Source organism: Pinus tabuliformis, chromosome J (assembly GCF_031772625.1).
Source record: "Pinus tabuliformis cultivar Carrire ecotype Pingquan chromosome J, CPIR1, whole genome shotgun sequence".
NCBI classification, from domain to species: domain Eukaryota; kingdom Viridiplantae; phylum Streptophyta; class Pinopsida; order Pinales; family Pinaceae; genus Pinus; species Pinus tabuliformis.
Window position 1 is genome coordinate 1,540,881,211 of NC_142295.1, and position 21,100 is coordinate 1,540,902,310.

Sequence of the window (21,100 nt, forward strand, 5' to 3'; positions counted from 1 at the left end):
GAAAACATTTAATTTCTGCATCAAAGATAGATTTACATTCACTATTAGTAGTTAGCCTCCTTCTAGTCAATAGAATACTGGTTTGAAAAACCATAGTGGTTTATCTCCCTAGTTGAGAAGTGACAAGAGTAGATTGTTGCATCTACTATGCATATAGCACCGTCGCTCCAATTTTGCACGAACCCTAGTTTAATGAAGTAAAGTTGGTCACCCTAGGAGTTGCAACATCCTTTCTGCAATACTAGGGCTCATCACTTTTTTGTGTCGTTATTAGTTAGGTGTCTAGGTAGATGTAATTTTTTATTTCCTTTCTATTTGACATTCAGTAAATAGATGCAATTCTTGTTTTCTGTTTTTTTTGGATTCAATAGATAGTTGCAATTTCTGCGTTCTTTCCATTCTACAAGTAGTTCTAAAAAAAACCCTAAAAAAAAATCTTTCATGCCTCGTATGAGTAGAGACAAATTAGGAATTTTTTTGCCAAATACCCCCACACCAGCAAATAGCCAACCTTCCCTCTTCTTTGGTGGATATGAGCTAGAGGACCCATTAGGTAAACAACCTGAGATCTTTGAAGAGCTTTTTGGGAAGAAAAAGAAGAAACCATTCCACCAATCTACACCATTATTGAAAATAGAAATGGTATTGAAAATAGAAATGGAGCTGAAAACAGAACCGAGGGTGCTTTTCACATTAGAGAAACTAATGGAGATGCTAGGATGAAAAACATAATCCCCTCTGCCCTTCCTCACTTCCATGGCTTAACCTCAAAGGACCCTGATACCTTTTTGTTCGAGTTTTTTGTCATTTGCAGAACCTACGATTACACCTCTGACAAACAAAATTTGAAGTTTTTCCCATACACCCTTAAGGATGAAGCCTTGCACTGGTTCATGGGTTTACTTGGGGACAACATCAATACCTGGGCTCAAATGAAACAAGCCTTCAAAAACAAGTACAGGGATCATTGTATGTCCAAAGACACAAAAGAGGAAATATTTAGAATGACCTTGGGACATGATGAATCTTTGGAAGATTATGAGGAAAGGTTCCAACTCAGCTAAAAAAGGGCCAGATGCACCCTTGATCCTGAGTCACTCAAGCTAGTCCTTCTTAGAGGGATCAGGGAAGATATCCTAGAAACCCTAAACATGTTGTCGGGAGGGGACATCTACCAATTGTCTTATGATGCTATGAAGATAGTTTTCAAAAATAATTCTAGGGCATCCAGAAAGAAGGGTAGGGATAGTCAAGCTTTGGTCAGTTCATCCTCCTCCAACACATACATCAAAAGTGAAATTGGGAACATGTTGGAAGACTTTAAGAGTGAGATGTTGCATACCCTTGCTCTACAAATGGACACCATCTAGATCAAGAGGAAGGAAGAGGAAGTAGAAAGATCCTTAGTTGTATTTTTCCCTAGATGCACCAAGAGGCACCCTAGAAATGACTGACCATTGAATCTTATCGAGATTTTCTCAGTCTGTGAGGAAAACCACTCCACAGATAGGTGCCCCTCTCTTCCTGGATTGAAATTTGTGTATCAAGGAACTGAAGGTGTGACTGAACAACCTTGCTATATCAACCAAAGAAGGCCTCAAGTACCTCGACCATACCAGCAGGGCATGCAAGGGGCATCATATGCATATTAAAACCCTAACCATAATGCATCCATTCCCCCTTGGTGTCCTACTTATCATCTTTCATGGTCCACACCTTCTCCTTGGTCTTATGTGCCTCAATACCATTCTTAACTTGCCAATTAATTATTTCAGCCATATGCTCTCCCACAACCTCAGTGGAATACACCATCACACGGATGGGGGCCCCCATACATCCAATCTCTAGCCTTACTACCTCTACCTCCATCTCAACCACAGATCCTTCACCCTACTCCACCTAAGAAACATTAGATTCCTACTCAGCCAAATCTAAATCCAAACAACAAGAAGGCACAACATGTCTATAGTGGAGAGACATCTTACCCTACCTATGTTGTGGAAATTCAAGAAATAAACCTCAAGTCTGGAAGAGTGCTTCTAGATAATCAACCTCCATCTCCACCTAAGAAACTTGATGAGGAAAAGGAAGAGAGTGTTCCTCAATCCAATCCACATCCTTTTCCTGAGAGATTAATCCATCCCATCCAACACACCCCATAAGAGACTGAACTTCTGGGTGAATTGAAAAAATTGTGTGTTAAAATCCCACTCCTCCAAGTTATCAAGGATGTCCCCATACACAACAAGTTAATCATGGATAAATGCTTCAAACATACTAGGAGGAGAAATAAACACACCCCTACCATTAATTTCATTGGACAGTTGTCTGACTTAATGTTGGGGAGAGTGATTTTCCCAAAGTATCTAGACCTTGGAAGTCATGTGGTAGATGTGCACATTATTGGTATCATTCCCCCCCCCCCCCCCAAATACATTGATTTATCTTGGGGCTTCCATCAATGTGATGACTATGGATACTATGCTTAAACTGAATCTCCAATGATCATTAAGGAATACCACAATAGTCTTGCAGCTTACAGATAGATCCACAGTAGCTTGTCAAGGAGTTGTTGAGGATGTCATTATCTCCATTGATTCCTGGGAATACCCTACTGACTCCTTAGTTCTCCAACCTAAGTGTTGTGGAGGTAAATCCCCTCTGTGGACAGAGGCGATCCCTACTAGTCCAAATAGGGTCTAGCAACAATCAAACAACGCTAACACGCAGGTTCCTAATTGCAAATTAAAGACCGATGATGAAGGCCTACCTGGATTCCAACGCTAGTACTTCTAGAAGAGTTGATGCTCCCGTTCCTTTGCCATGTCTGGTCACAATCCTCACGATCCTTGTGCACAGACACCTGCACATGCAAAGAACGATACAAACACAAGCATAAAATCCAATAGATGCAACTATATATCAGTCAGAAAGGATATAACTCAAACACCATCATAAAGACAATAAGAGTGGAACCATAATAATAGTCGTCTATTATTGATAAACAAAGAAGAATACAACCATAGTTCTAATGTCAAATCCTTCTCAATAGGGTCCAGCCAGCAATTCCCTCAAGCATTCACCCTTGAAGGTAGATCTCCCAAGACAAAACTCTCTCTCACACAAGTTTACACAAGAAAGAAACACTTCACAACCTTCCTTAAGCTCTCTAGCAATCCCACACTTGTCACACCAGCTACCTATCAAGCTCACACACTATCAGCAACACTCCAAACACTATGAATTCCAAAACTAACAGCTCATGGCAATGGTGGAGGCTTGAATAGGAGAAGGAGTCTCCATGAATGGTGGGAGGATGAGCTTATCTCCAAGCAAGGTGACTCAAATGATGAAAAAAACATGCCAGAGAAGGGAGGGTGACATTTACAAGGCCAACAACTAGGTCTGGAGTCATCTGGAAGGCCGGCTGTTAGAACAAACTCACATAGACTGGATCATCGCGAGTGAATAACTGCACTGGGGCGCTGACATCGCTACTGAATAATGAAGAAAGTCATGTTAGCGTGGTCAAATATGAGCAATAGTCGCGTTGTCTCATGAAACTCGACCAGCGCGGGAATCATGTGTACTTCTGCGCTGGCAGCGCATTCTGTCTGTTTTGGAGTGCTCATTAGCACGTTTATTTTTACAACAGTTGCGATGATAGAAAAACTTTGGCAAAGTGGGTCATTTGGTAACATTAAAGAGCATGAGCATGATTAATTTGGTCTCATGACACAGTAGGAAGACTGACAAGAAGACAGTGACAAATTACTGTGTAACAGATGCCCCCTAAAGCATGAAGCTCGAGAGAGTGGGAGGGGTGAAATGCTTTACGAAACTGACTGAACTGGAACACCACCGAGAAGAACCTGCATGCAAGTACAACTGATATCTCTGATAATCAATTACATGTAGTCTAGGCATGGGCGCAGCCATCCAAAAGACATATGAAAGAGGTTTGTGGTATGGACGCAGCCACCCAGCTAATGAGATCGTGATGATAGTAAAGGTATGGTCGCAACCATCCATGAAGACTCAGGTATGGGCGCAGCCATCCATCAATGAGTCATGTAATGATCATAATAATCCAAAAAATCGCAACCTGGATCTCAATAGACAAAATCCAGGGTCTTGTGCTCCATCTCGACCCGAACAAAGTACAAGTTCAAGCATGTGAATATAGGAGTTGAAGTCGAACATGCAAGAACATCGTCTGATTACCAGTCAATGATGAAAACTGTTAACAGACGCGAGAGGTACCACCAATAATGACAATGATCCTCAAGGTACTATAAGTACAATCTACGACGTGTGAATCAATGAGCTTTGGAGAGCGACTTGGAGCTGTGAGGTTGACGGGCGAAATTCCATCTCGTATGTGCATCATCCTTCCTGAAGTCAGTTCCAGGTAGGTTCATCTTGCCTTACGCTCCATTTTGAAGTCTTTTTGCTGCATTTTAATGGTGGGAAATGGTTGTTTGAGCGGACCTTTTTGAAACGCATTCCGCTCTCAGTCAACGCGGATTTCCCTATCGGGTCCGCGTTGATCGAAAAAAACTTCCACAGGCCACTCCCGGTAGCTGTGAATCTGTTACACAGTAATTTGTCATTGTCTTCCTATCAGTCTTCCTACTGTGTCATGAGACCAAATTAATCATGCTCATGCTCTCTAATGTTACCAAATGACCCACTTTGCCAAATTTTTTCTATCATCGCGACTGTTGTAAAAATAAACGCGCTGATGAGCGCTCCAAAATAGACAGAATGCGCTGCCAGCGTGGAAGTACACGTGATCCCCGCGCTGGTCGAGTTTCATGAGACAGCGTGACTATTGCTCATATTTGACCGCACTGACATGACTTTCTTCGTTATTCAGCAGCAATGTCAGCGCCCTAGTGCAGTTATTCACCCGCGATGATCCAAACTGGGCGAGTTTGTTCTAACAGCCGGCCTTCCAGATGACTCCAAACCTGGTTGTTGGCCTTGTAAATGTCGCCCTCCCTTCTATGGCATGTCTGTTTCGTCATTTGAGCCACATTAGAGAGCATGAGCATGATTAATTTGGTCTCATGACACAGTAGGAAGATTGACAGGAAGACAGTGACAAATCACTGTGTAACACCTTGTAATAAACATATTACAGCTGAAGAGACTGCAAAATTATTCTTTGAACATGTATGGGTTCAATTTGGATTACCCGCTTCCATTGTATCTGATCAAGACACTCAATTTTTGGGAAAGTTTTGGTCAAGTCTGTCAGAACTGATCAACACCAAACTGAACAAAGGCACATCTTTTCATCCACAAACTGATGGCTAAACAGAAGTAGTTAACAGTACAGTGATCCAATTACCGAGAGGATATTGCAGCAAACATCCTAAGCTTTGGGATGAACATTTGTGTTCTGTGCAGCATGCTTACAACAAAGCAAAACATTCTTCTACATATAGATCTCCTTTTGAGACCTGTTTTGGTTTCACACCATGGTCTCCTTTGGATTTTGTCTTTAGTAAAGATACCATAGTTGATGGACACAGTGATGTGGACAAGGCAATTAGGTTCAATGAAAAAATCCAGGAGATCCACCAGGTAGTACAAGAACAGTTGGAAAAGAGCCAAGCCAAATACAAGGTTAGGCATGATAAGCATCAGATGGAGCATAGTTTCCAAGTTGGTGACCAGGTCTAGCTATATATCAGCAAGGACAGGATGCAAGGTGAAGGCAAAAAGCTAAAGCCTATCAAGTATGGACCTTTCAAAATAATTGAGAAGATTGGTGAGAATGCTTTTTGCCTTGATCTACCAGCTTACATGCACATCTACTCAGTTGTAAATGCAGATTGCTTGAGATTGTTTGAAATTTCACTGATTGAGGATCTTGAAGAGTAGAGTCAATTGCCTTCTATTGATGACCTACTACCTGAATATCTTAATGAATTAAGGGAAAACACAGTGCTGGATAGGAAGGTGAGGACAATGCGTAGGGGAGATGTTGAGTACCTCAAGATTGGGCTCAAAGGTTCAAAGCCAAGCAGTGCAAAGTGGATTGAGATTGGACAAGTGAGACAGTGTTACACAGTAATTTGTCACTGCCTTCACCCCAGTCCTTCTACTGTGTCATGTGTCCAGTAAAACATGCTCATACTAAACAAATGCTCTCTTATGTTTCCAATTGACCCACTTTTCCTAAGTTTTCTACCTCGTCGCGAGAATTCATTAAATATACGTGACGGACATCAGTCATAAACAGTCCAGTCGCGCCTCCATCGCAGGAGTACATCTGATTCCCGCGACGGTCAGATTTCATGCTCCGACGCGAGGCTATTTGCTATATTTAGCGATGGTTTGACTGAATACATTGCCTACTAGCGATGTCAGCGCTAAAGCTTAGTTATGAACTCGTGACGATCTAGATTGGGCGAATTTGTTCCAATAGTCGGCCTTCTGGATGTCTCTAGACCTGGTTGTTGGGTCAGTTTGGGCCACCCTCCTCCCCCTGGCATGGTAGTTCCATATTTTGTGCTGCTTGCCCTGAGGATAAGTTCCCTCTCCCTCATTTCATGGAGACTCCTTCTCCTATAAAATCACTCACCATTGCTATCATCTACTAGTTCTTTTGGTTGTACAGTGTTACTACTGCTTTTGAGGTTGATAGATAGTTGGTGTGAGTGTGACAAGTGTGGGATTGATTTGTAGTTTGCAAGAAGGTGTGGAGTGCCCTTAACCTTGTGTAAATCTTGTGAATGAGAGAGAGTTATATATATTTATATTTGGGAGACCCATATTTGAGAGTGAATGCTTGAAGAAACAGACTGGTCGGACCCTCTGAGAAGGCTTGCGACGTCAAGACTTGGTTGTAAGCTTTACTCTTGATTCATTATTAATACAATCAATGATGATTTCCTATGTCTTGTATGTAATTTACTTGATAGCTCATGACTTCTTGACTTTATGAGTAAATAGATCATTGTTGTTTCTCAGTTACGTGCTCTGTTGTTTCTTTGTGGTGTTTCAGGTTGATTGCTCATTAAGGAGAAGGAAACAGAAGCTGGAGCAGCGCAACGGAACTTCATCAACCACCAGTTTGAGGTAGGCCTCCAACGATGACTATTTAAGGGAATTAATTGTTGTTTTGTCCTTACTGTGACTAGACCCACTCTAGGGCTAGAGGGGTTGCCTCTGTCTGTAGAGGGAACACTTTCCTACATCACAAGTTGGCGACCATACTGGGGAGTCCTTTGTATGTTGCTTCTCTTGTTTGCTCTTGTTTTGGTTTTGATTTGGTGTCTTTTGAATTTTGGGGATAAACTATCAGTCTTTTGGGTTACCTAGGTTGATCTGGGAAATCCCTCTATTGATTAAAGGATTGATTGGTTTTTTTTTGGGAGTTTCTTGTTCATTTGTCATTGTTTTTAAGATCGTCATGGAAAATAGTTTAACAGTCACACCGACATCACCTTTACTCTTTTGTAAAGTCCTGTGCATCGCTGAATCCCATTGTATAGTCGCGACAACTCCTGAAATAGGCCCGTCATGGAAGAGACATGTACTCTCGCAATGACGTCACTCTGTTGCTACAGCTAGTGGTTGATCGTCCCTAGTTGCTTGTGTAGTACCCATGACGATTCCTGTAGAATTGTTTTTTCAATTCTACCTCCTGAATTCACCAGTCCTACTTGATCCCTTGCCTTCTTCCTCTTGCTCAGTAGCTTTTTTTTTACTGTTTATGGTTAAGGCACTCTTTCTTTGGCTTTATTGAATGAATCTTGCATTTTTGCCCGTGTGACCTAGTTCGTTCTTTCAAGCTCTTGAATTAATTGGCTTGGTTGCTAGTTTTCCCAAGGTTCATTTGCAACTTTCTTGTTGGTTTGTTTGAGCCTTCTCCATTGCTTGTTTTTGGTTGATTTTTAGTGACGATTATTGAACCAATCTTTAGTATTGATTCGATTTCTTTTCACTACTGAACATAGATCACAATTGTTTGGATCGACCAGTTTTTTCACGCTTGCTTGTTTGTTTCTTTTAAATTTAAAACAATCAAAATCAAAATACTACATTCATTTAGTATACGAAAGTGAAAGTGAATTTGCATTTCAAGTTTGCATATTGGAAAGCAAATGATAAAATCCATCATTAGTAGTATTCGTGCACTGTAGGGTTGATTTGTTTTGCATTGTGTCTCTTGGTTTGGGAATGACCTCTCTACCCTCTTGTAGGTAGGTATTCATTGAAGTAAAAGGATGTTTCACCCATTCTAGCTGCATCCTAGGTTTTGTTGTGTACATACGGTAAGGCCTGAAAACTGAAACATAATTCAAGATAAACTCTAAAATGAACTGAATAAACTTAAGAACGCATTGGAACATAGCGCACACTATTTAGAAGTATAGGCTAGAGACGTGCTCCAGCATCGTTAAACCTAGTCACTTTTGCTTTCACTCAAGGTTGGGTGATTCCTCCTTCTGTGACTCAATGTGGTCTAGTACGGATTGTGCTCCCAGTACCATCGAGTATATGTTGGGAGACCCCACTAGGTTATCATCCTATATCCCTAGGAAGCCATGTCTACCACCTTGCAAACCATAATGCACTGAACACAACATTTGGGAAGATTGACTGCCATATGGAAAGTCCTTGGTTTTCATATGGTCGCCAAGGTGTATATGCAGTTTTACAATATGTTTGGTAAACTTTTCTCCTAGTTTCTCCAGAGCAGTCACTTTCATTCCTTTTCAGACTCCTTAAAAGAAAAGGTTCATCTAAGCACTTGTCACTTTAGGCTCATTAAATACTCGAAGGTGACTAGAGTCATATTTTCGTCCTTTTCTCAACTCTTTAAAGATGAAAAGGTCAAGTTCTGTTCCTGTGTCTTAAAATTTATTCAACCAAGTTCACACTTACCCTGTTAGATCTTGTTGCATTTTAGTTTGTGTAGGGTTATTTCTCCTTACTCGATTAGTTATCCCTAGGGCTTTTGAGTAAAATCATCCTAGCGAAATCACTGATCCCATCTCTTCCTGTTACTCTGATTATCAAACCGATTAACACTCGTGCTCCAGAAGACAAGTCTTACGATATTCGTTGGAACCCCATTTGGGAGCCTTTCGAAGAAGATTTTCCCCTTACTCCTAGTGTTTCGGTCCCAATGTCTTCTTCTAACATGGATGAGACAAACCCGTCACAAGTGAAGAGTCCTTGATGACAAGTGGTGAAATTCCTATACCAACGGAAACTTCACCCTTCTGTGTCACCTCCCTTGGTATCACGCTGCCTTTACGTTATAATTCTCTAGTTGATATCATGGGTTATAGTTCTCCCCTTACAAGTTCCATGTGTTCTTGTACTATCACTCTAACTTCGAGATCCTTCACTCCCCAGATTCACAATGTGACGTTTGTACTGACTATTCCAACTGTTTGTGTGGCTTCCACAACCCCCACTATTAGTGTCGTCACTGCATCTTCAATGGTGACCACTGTTGTCGAGCCTTGAGCAGGTCCTTCACACAGTGGCCCTGTGGCACCCATGTCCGGGGTTATTGACCCTAGCCTAAGTGCCCCACCTTCTTCTGGTTCCATTCCAACAGGGGGGGCATATGATCAATATCCTCAAATTCCTCAGAATCTGGATCCTCAAAATCCGTTTAATTATTATGATTCTCGAGGAGCCCATATTTATCACCCTAGACCCATAGCATCTCAACCTTTTGTTGAGGTCTCGGTTCCGTTGTCTATTGCTTGGGGTACCACAGCTTACCATGGTGGCCAAGTGCAGTCTTCAAATATTCAAGGACCACCCTATCAAGGTCAACCATCTTACAGACAGCAGTCTTATGGACAATTGTACTATGGGCAACCTTATTCAGGGAAAACTGTCGGCCCACAAGGACAACCCATTTTGGGACAACCTTCAGCCTTCGGTGGGTCTTCTTTCATGTACTTTGGGCAACCTTCTAGTAACCCAAGACAACCTTACATTCAGCAAGGCCAACCTGGTACCCAATAAGGCTACCCTTCTGGACAAGTTGGTCAGTCTCAAATTCAACAAGGCCAACCAATTGTTTGGCCTACTCAACCATCTGGTCAGTCTGGACAACCTTTGGTTCCGCAAGGTCAACCGAATTCCCAAAAAAATCAAACTTCTGGGTAAATGGGCCAACCTCAACCTCAACCGGGCCAACCTTCTAGCCAGATGGCTCAACCTATGTCTTCTCAAGGACATCTGTTTGGGCCTGCTCAACCAGGCACTCAAATGATTGTTGCTTCTCAAGCTCCACCCGATTTTCAGCCCCAGTCTGGGCTCCAGACCCAATCCAGTATTCAAATTCAGGTTTGATCCCAATCCCAACCTGCTTATCAAACGCATCCTAACTCCCAGGCTTAGTTTGGAGCCCAACCGCCTTATGGTTTTCAGCAATCCCAAGGGCAAACCCAATTTTCCCCATACCAAAATTATCAACAACTGCAGGTGAATCCTTACTAGAATTTCCAGCAACCATATGTTGCTCCTGTAGACCAAGTTGGTAATCAATGGAATGCTGGGGGGAAAATCCAAGGTCAACCATCCAGTTACAGCTATAACCCCTATGGAGAAAATCCCTACGGACAAAACTCTTATGGGCCAAATCCATCTGGACAAAATCAATGGGGGCAACAAGCAGCTAGGCGGAACTCTAGTGCTACCTCCTACCCATAGCCTCAGATGTCCTTTAACCCTCAATTACCCTTTTTAGCAATGTTGGAATTACCGAATGTGTCCAAACTGACAAATGATCCCATTCTTCATAATCTGTATTAACCACCGGTTCCAACTAAAATTCATGGTGATTGTCCCAAGTTTGACAGTAAAGCTGGAGAAGATCCCCAAGCCCATGTCATGACTTATCATCTATGGTGTTTTTCAAACTCATGGCTTGATGATTCAATATGGCTCCGCCTTTTTCAACAGACCCTCACTAGCTCTGCTACTAAATGGTATATTGAGTTAGCTCGCAGATCTTTCCAGGACTTTAACTCGTTGGCTATGGCATTTTTAACTCATTTTCAGTTGTCTATTCGATATGAAATAGGCACACATCTCCTAACATCCTTAAAACAAACCACGGCCACGCATATCTCCAATCATATCCATGAATGGAGACGACATCACCGTTTGATTAAGTTTTGGATTCCTGATCAGCTTCTGACTGACTGGTTCACAACCTCATTTGTCGGTCCAATAGCCCGGGACATTGCTATGGGGGCATGTGTAACTGAAGAGCAAGCTATTGCACATGCTCAGTACCTTGACTTGGTTTACTCCCAGTCTGATACACTATATGATTATTTACCTAATGCTCCGAGGCCCGGAACTTCCAAAGCCCCGCCAACACCATCTGTTGATAGCGTCATTGGTTCTATCAATAGGTCCTCTAAGAAATCTTCCGTGAACCCTGGGAAACAAAATTCAAACGCTTCGAATGAAAACACTTCTCAGGCTATATCCAATTCTGGTAACACTTATGAGGTTAACACCGTTCAGTCCACCACAGTTGACAAAGTCTTGAAAGGGAAGAAGAAGGGAAAAGGAAAGAATAAGGCTGATCAACTGAAGCATGATTCCCCTAAACCTCCACCTGAGGAAGGTGCCAAACGTAAGCCTAAGTATCCTTGCCTTATCTGTGAAGAGGATCACTATACTAAGGACTGCCCCAGGTGGTCTGAAGTTAGTCGTTTGTTAAAAGGTGCCCCTGGGACTCCTGTCATGCTCAAAGAGCCTTCTCCCTTGCAGAAAACGCAACTGGTGGTCGATCCATCTCAATCCTCTTCTCCCTTTGGCTCTGAAGTATTTATGGCTGGGACGATTCCTGTCCACATTAGCACTTGGGCAAAAGAGTATCTTTCGCCTACCAGGAAGGAAACTGAGGTCCCCTCTAGTGCTCCTCCATCCAATTCGAGTCCCCTCCATATTGAGCGACCTAGCACTGAAGCAGTCATCCGACCTCCTCCTAAAGGTGTGCTCTGGAAGTCTCCTTACAACCCTAATGCTCATGCTACTCAGCACTACAGCATCGTTGAGGACTTAGCCTAGGCTCCGTCAGCTATGTCCGCATTAGAAGTCCTCTTGAGCTGCCCCTCTCAGAGGAAGTCTTTGCTATTGACTATCAGTGGCATTGATCCGGCTAACTCGGATCTGATTACTTTTGACCTAGATAGTCATATACCAAGACTGCCCCACCAAATTGCCTTCCTTATCCAAGTCATCATCAATTCTAAAACTATTCATCACACCGTCATTGATGAAGGTGCTTCTACTTGCATAATGTTTGTTGCTTGTTGGAAGGCTATCAGTTCTCCGACTCTGAGCCAGTCTCCTACGACCTTGGAAGCCTTTGATGGGAGAGAGTCTCATCCTTATGTTATACTCCAACATCTGTATATTACTCTAGAAGGGAAGACGATCGAAGTGGAGGTTGAAGTTGTTGATGCCCATTTAACTTACAACCTCCTTTTAGGACAAAGTTGGACATATGCCATGCGAGCCATGGCTTCATCTCTATTTTGTGTTATTCGTTTTCCTCATCAGGGGAAGATCGTCACAGTAGACCAGTTGTCCTTCTTCACCTCCTCCTCCTCCAATGGCAACGTGCCTTTCATGGAGCATACCTTCGTTCCATGTGAGAGTGTGGGTGTTGGACTCTTTAAAGATCCTGCCCTTATGGGTGTTTTTTCACTCCCACCTCCCAACATCGCTCCCATTAATATGATTTATGTTTGCTCTGATCCTTGGGTTCTTCCTCTTACTGATTAGATAGAATCCTGGGGTGATGAGATGCCATTGAGTCCTGTCGAGCTCAACTATGTCGAAATTGTTTCCGTATCAACTCCATCCCCTGAACCTGCTCCGTCTAGTAGAGCTCTCAACTAGTACACTCAATCCCCTTGGCTTGGAGATGCCGCTTCTTCAGACCATTTGAAGGAAATTTTTCCTACTGATGAAGGGATTATTGAGACCATCTCTTTCGAGGAACCTCCTTGGTCTGATCATCACCATCGTTCCTCATTTCAGCGGTTTGCTCCTTGTCTCCCCTCCCAACCCCTTCAGACACCCATCCAAATTCATCAAGTGTCTTCTGAAGGGAACATGGGTAACACTACGCAAACTCAACCAATTGACATCTCTATCAAACCAGGGATTGTCAAGCACATCCATGTTGGAGTAACTTGTACTCTAGAGGAGATTCAGCTTTATACTACTCTTTTTCGCGAATGTCATGATGTGTTTTCTTGGTCTTACGAAGAGATGCCCGACATCGATCCTAGCATCATGGTGCATGAGATACCTACATATCTGGGTGCCAAACCTGTTCGACAGTGTCTACGCCCCATGCACCCCCGAAAGGCTACAACTATTAAAGCAGAAGTTGAAAAGCTTGTTAAGGCTAGCTTCATTTACCCTATCCCACTCACAGATTGGGTTTCTAACATTGTCCCTGTCACTAAAAAACAGGGCACTATTAGGGTATGTGTTGATTATCATGATATTAATCATGCCTGTCCCAAAGATAACTACCCTACACCCTTCATTGACCAACTCATTGATGAGTGTGCCAGGAGTGAGATATATTCATTCATGGACGGCTTTTCTGGTTATAACCAGATTAATATCTCACCTGCAAATCAACACAAGACTACCTTTATCTGTCCATGGGGTACATTCACTTATAAAAAGCTACCCTTCGGTTTAAAAAATGCTAGTGCCACCTTCCAACGCGCAATGTCTTATGCGTTTAATGATATTCGACACATTGTGCAACCTTACCTCGATGACCTTCCAACTCATTCAACGAAGCGCCAGGACCATTCAACCCACCTTCGTGAAATTTTCTCCACTTTTGACACTATCATATCTGGCTTAATCCGCATAAGTGTGTCTTATGCGTTGATTTAGGCAGACTTCTTAGGTTCATCATCTCCCAGGAGGGTATCCATCTCGATCCCCTTAAAATCGAAGCCATCCTGAATCTCCCTCCCCCTTTCTTTGCAGCAATTGCATATTTTGCAGGGTAAAACGAATTTTTTACGACGATTTATTCTGAATTATATTGAAGTGGCCAAAGGTTATACATGGTTATTAAACTGAGACACCCGTTTCCTTTGGGATGTTGCTGCACAAGAGTCATTCAAGCACCTCAAGGCCCTCCTTGTTTCTGCTCCATTGTTGTGTCCCCCTGACTATCACCATGACTACACTCTTTATTTAGCCGCTATCGATACCACTATTGGCATGGTTCTAGTTCAGGATGATGATGATGGTACTGAGCATGTCGTTTACTATCTCAGCCGCAATTTACTAGATACAGAAACTTGATACGCATATGTCAAGAAATTGGCTTTGGCCGCCATTTGTGCCATCCAACATTTCCGCCACTATATATTATTGCGTACCACAACGGTGATTTCTGATTGCAACCCAATGACATACATCTTGTCACGTCAGTTACTGGGGGGCAAATACTCAAAGTGGATTGTCATCCTTCAAGAGTTCGACTTGGAGTTCACCATTGCCAAGTCTAAGAAGTCCCTTGTCTTTGCTAATTTGCTTTGCTCTCTGCCATCTGTTATTGTGCCCTCTCGATTAGAGGACCATATTCTAGATGAAACTCTATTCTTGATTAGTACCCTCGATCCTTGGTATGGGGATATTATTGTTTATCTCTAGACATCCTCTTTTCGCCCCCGTTTGTCCAAGGATGCTCGGCGACGGATTCACCATCATTCTCAACCTTATCACATTATTGGGGACACTCTGTACCATCTCGGCGCCGACTCTATTCTCCGTCGATGCTTAACATTCGAGGAAGCTGAACGAATTCTAAATGACTGCCATTCTGACACCTGTGGTGGTCATATGTCTGGGTATGCTATTGCTCAGAAGATCCTTTGTGCTAGTTATTTTTGGCCCTCTATCTTCAAGGATTTCATTCTTCCTGTCCGCTCTTGTCATGAGTACCAAATCTACCAACGAAAGATGCACGCGCCTCCCGCTCCGTTGCATCCTGTCGTTACCATCGGCCCTTTTGCCAAATGGGGCGTTGATTATATGACCTGTAACCCTCGCTCGGTCAGGGGGCATGGGTATATCATCGTTGTCATTGATTATTTCACAAAATGGGCCAAGGCAATGCCTACACTATCCGAAGACAGTCACAGAGCAGCGCAATTTTTATTTAATCATGTCATTTCACGGTTCGGAGTCCCTCAGGCTATCGTCATTGATCATGGAAAACATTTCCGTAATCATATGATGACTGAGTTAACGACCCAGCTAGGCTTGTAGCATGATAGCTCGACACCGTACTATCCTCAGGCCAATGGCCAAGTGGAAGCTGTGAACAAAGTTTTAGTCACGATGCTTCAATGCACCATCGGCATGCACAAGTCCAACTGGCATTTGAGGTTGTTCTCCGCCTTATGGGCCTACCGAACTTCAATGAAGGATGCCACTGGGTTTACCCCTTTCCAATTGGTTTACGGTCTGGTGGCTACCCTTCCAATTGAGTGTGAGATCCCTTCTCTAAAATTAGTTGTTGAAGTACTCCCCAACACTACTCCAATAGAAGAACGTCTTTCTCTACCTAGAGCGGCTGGACGAGACTCGTTGACTAGCCTCTCTAGCTATTGAAGCACAGAAAAAGAGAGTGAAAACTCACTTCGATCATACTGTCCATCCTCGTTCTTTCGTTGAAGGAGATTTAGTCCTGCTTTATGATCAAGCAAATGATAAGCTGGGGGTAGGCAAATTTGAGCCTATGTGGCATGGGCCTTATATTGTAAAATGAGTTTTGAAAAAAGGGGCCTATGAGCTAATTGATTATGAAGGGAACCCTCTAGATAAGCCCTGAAATGGGATTTATCTAAAAAAATATTATGCATGAACCCCATGCATCTGATTTGTACATACGTGTGTTATCAGTAGGTGTGTTGTGTGTGTTTTCATGTCTGGCTTGGTGTGTAGGTGTAATTGCCGCTTATTGTGTCTTTTTGCTTCTTGTGCAGATGTCTGATACACCTTACATTGGTTTCACTGATGGTGCCTACTGCAATACCCGGAATCTTTCTTCTGCGGCATGGGTGATCTACAATCCTCACGGTGAGTTAGTAGACCTTCAAGGTGTTTGTCTGGGTTGCACCACAAACAATGTCGTTGAATATAGTGTTGTTATTGAATTATTGACCAAGGCTATCAACCTCAGTATTCGTACATTGGTTGTGAATCTGGATTCTCAGCTTGTTGTCCACCAGCTTAATGGGCATTATTCCGTCAGAGATCATCAGATTTTAAGGTTGTATTTACATGTTAAATTGTTAGAAAGAAATTTTGATTTTATTACATATCAACACATTCCAAGAAGATTAAACATATTAACTGATGCATTAACAAACCATGTATTAGACAGACATTTATGCAACATGTAATCAAAACAACATATAGAAGCATTCAAAACATAATAATGAACCATAGGAATATGTATGTATATATATATATATGTATGTATGTATGTATGTATGTATCGTGTGGCGCATCGAGGTTCTCAAAAGATAAGTGTATATGTCCAAATAGAGTCTGTGCTCTTCGTACATCCGAGACACATGTCTCTCAAAAAATTAGCATGAAATAAAACCTAGGTGTCTACTATGGTGGGTTAGGCTCCCTGTAGCACACCACTGCTCGTGCGACTCACCTCAAGAGTCTATGCACCCTAGGTATTACCCCTACTGTATGTATCTGGTACTCTATGGGGACCTCCTCGATCCCCCTGTAATCAGGGATCCCCTCCGTCAAGCCCTCAAGATTGTGAGCCACTGTCTCCACTGAACTGCCAGCTGGGGGAACCAAGGCCAACTCTCTGATGCCCTGGTGGATCCCTTTGTGCCTCTAGAGCCAGCCCCATAGGCCTCTCTAGTCCCACATCTGCAAGTACCATAGAGTACATAATTAGGACATATGCATGAAAAAATATAAAAACATCATAAAAGACAAAATACAAAAATAGTGTGATCAAGTGTTTTACCACCATTGTCCCACTGCTCGCTAGCAGGTAGCTTCATGTCGAGGTCTCTAGAAAAGTCCATACCAGCATATGGTTAGTCCTCGATGAAGATCGTCTGGTGATCCAGCCACTCGCGAAATAGTGTCCTTCATGACACTGGTATTCCGCCACCCCCTCGTGGCATAACATGCGCCCACTGTGTGATCCTGGTCTCCCGCGGTCTGGGCCTGTCCAAGTCCATATCCTACAATTGAAGCACTAACACCCACTCCAGCATGAACGGAATCAATATAGACCCGTAGCCAAATTTCTTCGCCTCCCAGCAACGACATTTGGTCAGTTGTCTCTTCATGTTGATCGTCACCGCTTCCACCCAGTTGTACATGGTTGGGTTGAGGCACTCAAGAGCCAACTAGAGTTGGGTCTTTGTTTCCTCGTATTGGGCTTGGGAGCCCACTTCCCTCATCACCATAAATAGAACTACGTGAAGAACTAAGTCTTCCACTGTGGGAATTGCCACTTTTCCGCTATTTGATTTACGTGCCCGTGGGCACACTCGTGCTATCAGCATGTCTAGTGATTCACCCTTGGTTCGTTGGCCCTCTAGAATCGGCCTCTCACCATGACGGGACAATCTGGTCAGGAAATATATGTCTGTAGCATCGAACTCAATGTCTCTGCCATGAATAATGAATTTTCCATCTGTTGGGTTCCAAGCACGAATTAGCAACTCTAACAAACCGGATTGAGCCTGAATATGCGAAGTGAGGAAAAATTTGAATAGCCTGCAAGCACGTAAAGCGTTTCGGCACCCAGCATCATTGAATGCTTCCTCATCGTTGACATCATGAGCTTGTTCTTGCCAAACAAATGCCATGTTGCCATGCATTATAAGAAAAATGAATTAGATCTCCTTTCATAAATTTAAATTCATAATTTACACAAAAATTCAACTTCACGCCGCCATCGCGACTATTTTCAGAACAGCGGAAATGACACCAAGTCAATAGTTCATTTTTCCCACAATTGTCACGAGAGTACATCAGTTTCTCGCGATGATCACGAAGGTGATATGTGTAATCACGCTCAGTCGTTGCGGACCTAAGCAGCTTTTCTGCGATGACCGAGAGGCAAGCTTGGATTTGAAAATCCACCTAAACCCACCTACCTAACACTAAATTGCATGAAAAAACTACTAAAATGTAGCGCAAGGAGAAATGTACTTACTTGGTGAAGGTTCTAGGACGAACCGTGGACGGATGAGGCTGGAATCAACTTGAGAAATTTGCTCAAGTTGGTGCTCCAAATGCTCAAAGGTAAAATGTGCAATGTAAATGGTAAAAACAAATGAATTACCCCACCCTTTTTATAGTAATTTTTTGAAAAATTAAAAAATTATACTTTAGGATGTGGGTTTTCTCATTTTTATTGCATTGTTAATTAGGGTTTTTTGGTTTTTAACTGTATTTCCACATATATTAATCATTTATGTTGAATGGGTTTTACGTTTGACGTGTTTTGTGCAGAGCTACAGGTAGCGAGGTTATTTCGTACTTTGTATGCACTTGATCGGTAAAGTCTTTGTGAAGCAGGAAAGTGTTCCCTCTGCGGATAGAGGCAACCCCTCTAACCCTAGAGTGGGTCTAGTCACAAACAAGGACAAATCAACAACAATTATCCTTAAATAGTTCAAGTTAGAGGCCTACCTCAACCGGTGGTCAATGACGTTCCGTTGCGCTGCTCCAGCTTCCGCTTCCTTCTCCTAGAGAGTAATCAACCTGAAACAAAGCAAGGAAATATAACAAAGCACATAATCGGATACAACAAAGAACTATTTACCCATAAAGTCAAGAAATCATGAGCTATCTAGTACATTGCATACGAGACATAGGAAAACATCATCGATTGTATTAAATATGAAATAGAGTAAGCTTACAACCCAGGTCTTGACGTCACAAGCCTTCTCAGGAGGGTCCAGCCAGCATGTTCCTCAAGCATTCACCCTTGAAGATGGATCTCCCAATACAAGTCTCTCTCACTCACAAGTTTCACACAAGATCAAAAGCACTTCACAACCTTCCTCAAGCCCTCAAACAATCCCACACTTGTCACACCAGCTACCTATCAAGCTCACAACACTATCAGCAACACTCCAAAGACTAAGAATTCCAAACTAGCAGCTCATAGCAATGGTGAAAGCTTAAATAGGAGAAGGAGTCTCCATGAATGGTGGGAAGATGAGCTTATCTCCAAGGAAGGTAGCACAAATGACGGAACAGTCATGCCAGAGAAGGGAGGGTGACATAAACAAGGCCAACAACTAGGTCTGGAGTCATCTGGAAGGCCAGCTGTTAGAACAAACTCGCCCAAACTGGATCATCGCGGGTACATAACTGTACTGGCGCGCTGACATCGCTACTGCATAACGGAGAAGGTCATGTCATCATGATAAAATAAAAGTAACAGTCACGCTGTCTCATGAAATTCGACCATCGTGGGAATCATGTGTACTTCTGCGATGACAGTGCGTATGGTCTATTTTGGAGCGCTCATCAACGCGTTTATTTTGAAAACAGTCGCGATGATGCAGAAACTTTGGCAAAGTGGGTCATTTGGCAACATCAGAGAGCATGAGCATGAATGATTTGGACTCATGACACAGTAGGAAGACTGGGATGAAGGCAATGACAAATTATTGTGTAACAGATGCCCCCTAAAGTATGAAGCCCGAGAGAGTGGGAGGGGTGAAATGCTTTACGAAACTGACTGACTTGGAACACCATCAGGAAGAACCTGCATGCAAGTACAACTGATATCTCTGATAATGAATTACATGTAGTCTAGGCATGGGCGCAACCATCCAAAAGACATACGAAATAGGTCTGTGGTATGGACGCAGCCACCCAGCTAATGAGACCATGATGATAATAAAGGTATGGTTGCAGCCATCCATGAAGACTCAGGTATGGTCGCAGCCATCCATCAATGAGTCATGTAATCATAAAACGAATCCACGCAGCCCAAACACGTGTAAGCTGAGTTCGGGATCTTGAACCCATCCGATCATAGTACAAATCCTACCATGCGAATAGAGGTGCTGAGGTCGAGCATGATAGAATATCGCTTGATTACCGGTCAATGACGAAAACCATTAACAAGCACGAGAGAAACCGCCAATAATGACAATGGCTCTCAAGGTATTGTCCAGTATAATCCACGAAGTGTGAAAAAGGGAGCTGAAGTTGAACACTCGTGGAATCACCCAATCGATGACCAATGATGAAAGTCGACTGTCATGTGTGAAGAACTTGCCATTGAGGCATGCAAGCTCTAAGGTACCAAAGGGGATCTCTAGGTCAATCTCCTGGATAATGAGCTGATGTCGACAGGAGACGACCTGTCATAGGAGGGCCATAATGTTTCCCTCATCAATGACACGATATAAGGAACAAGTGGTAGATGGCGGAGTAGAGTACCAGAGGAGGAGGCGAGGGTGTAAACTGCAGAGGGATTATACTCTTGAACATATCAGCGACACGACTCCGGAAGGGGGGCGGCAGCATTCAGGCAATGATGGAACAGAGGCACGAAGGAGGCGGCATGAATCACATGAAATAAGGCTAGAATGATGACCCAAACCCGCGGAAGGCCAAATGACGATGTATGGATGACCCAACCTGACAAAAAGCAAAAGTGTCGATGTTCAAGAGTGACGAGCTGCCATAGACAATCAATGATAAACCTATTTTTGAATCCAACCTAGTAATAGTTTAACGAGCCCTAGGAAGGAGAAGCTCGAGTCTCGTCATGGTTACGAGTCCAATGTCGTCAGGGTTTAACGAGTCCGACATAGGTGAAACTCAGAGTATTTTTCATGTTTAGAGAGTTTGAAAAATACACGGCAAAGAAAACTCCAGGGGGGCCCTTTTTCGTAGAGTTATGTCTCTCGAGCCCGAAAAAGTATAAAACAATACTCGAAAGAGCCGCCCAACCAATATGATCGAGGAGTACTTTTCATAAGTAGTAACTTCGACCCGAAAAAGTAAAAAAGCGGTCAGAAGCACG

At 42.9% G+C, this 21,100-nt stretch overlaps 1 pseudogene; it reads right to left on the bottom strand.

The window, feature by feature from the left end:
• LOC149233376 (uncharacterized) overlaps window positions 1–17,367 on the bottom strand; it is a 31,700-nt pseudogene extending 14,333 nt beyond the window's left edge.
• Between the last annotated feature and the right edge of the window lie 3,733 nt (window positions 17,368–21,100).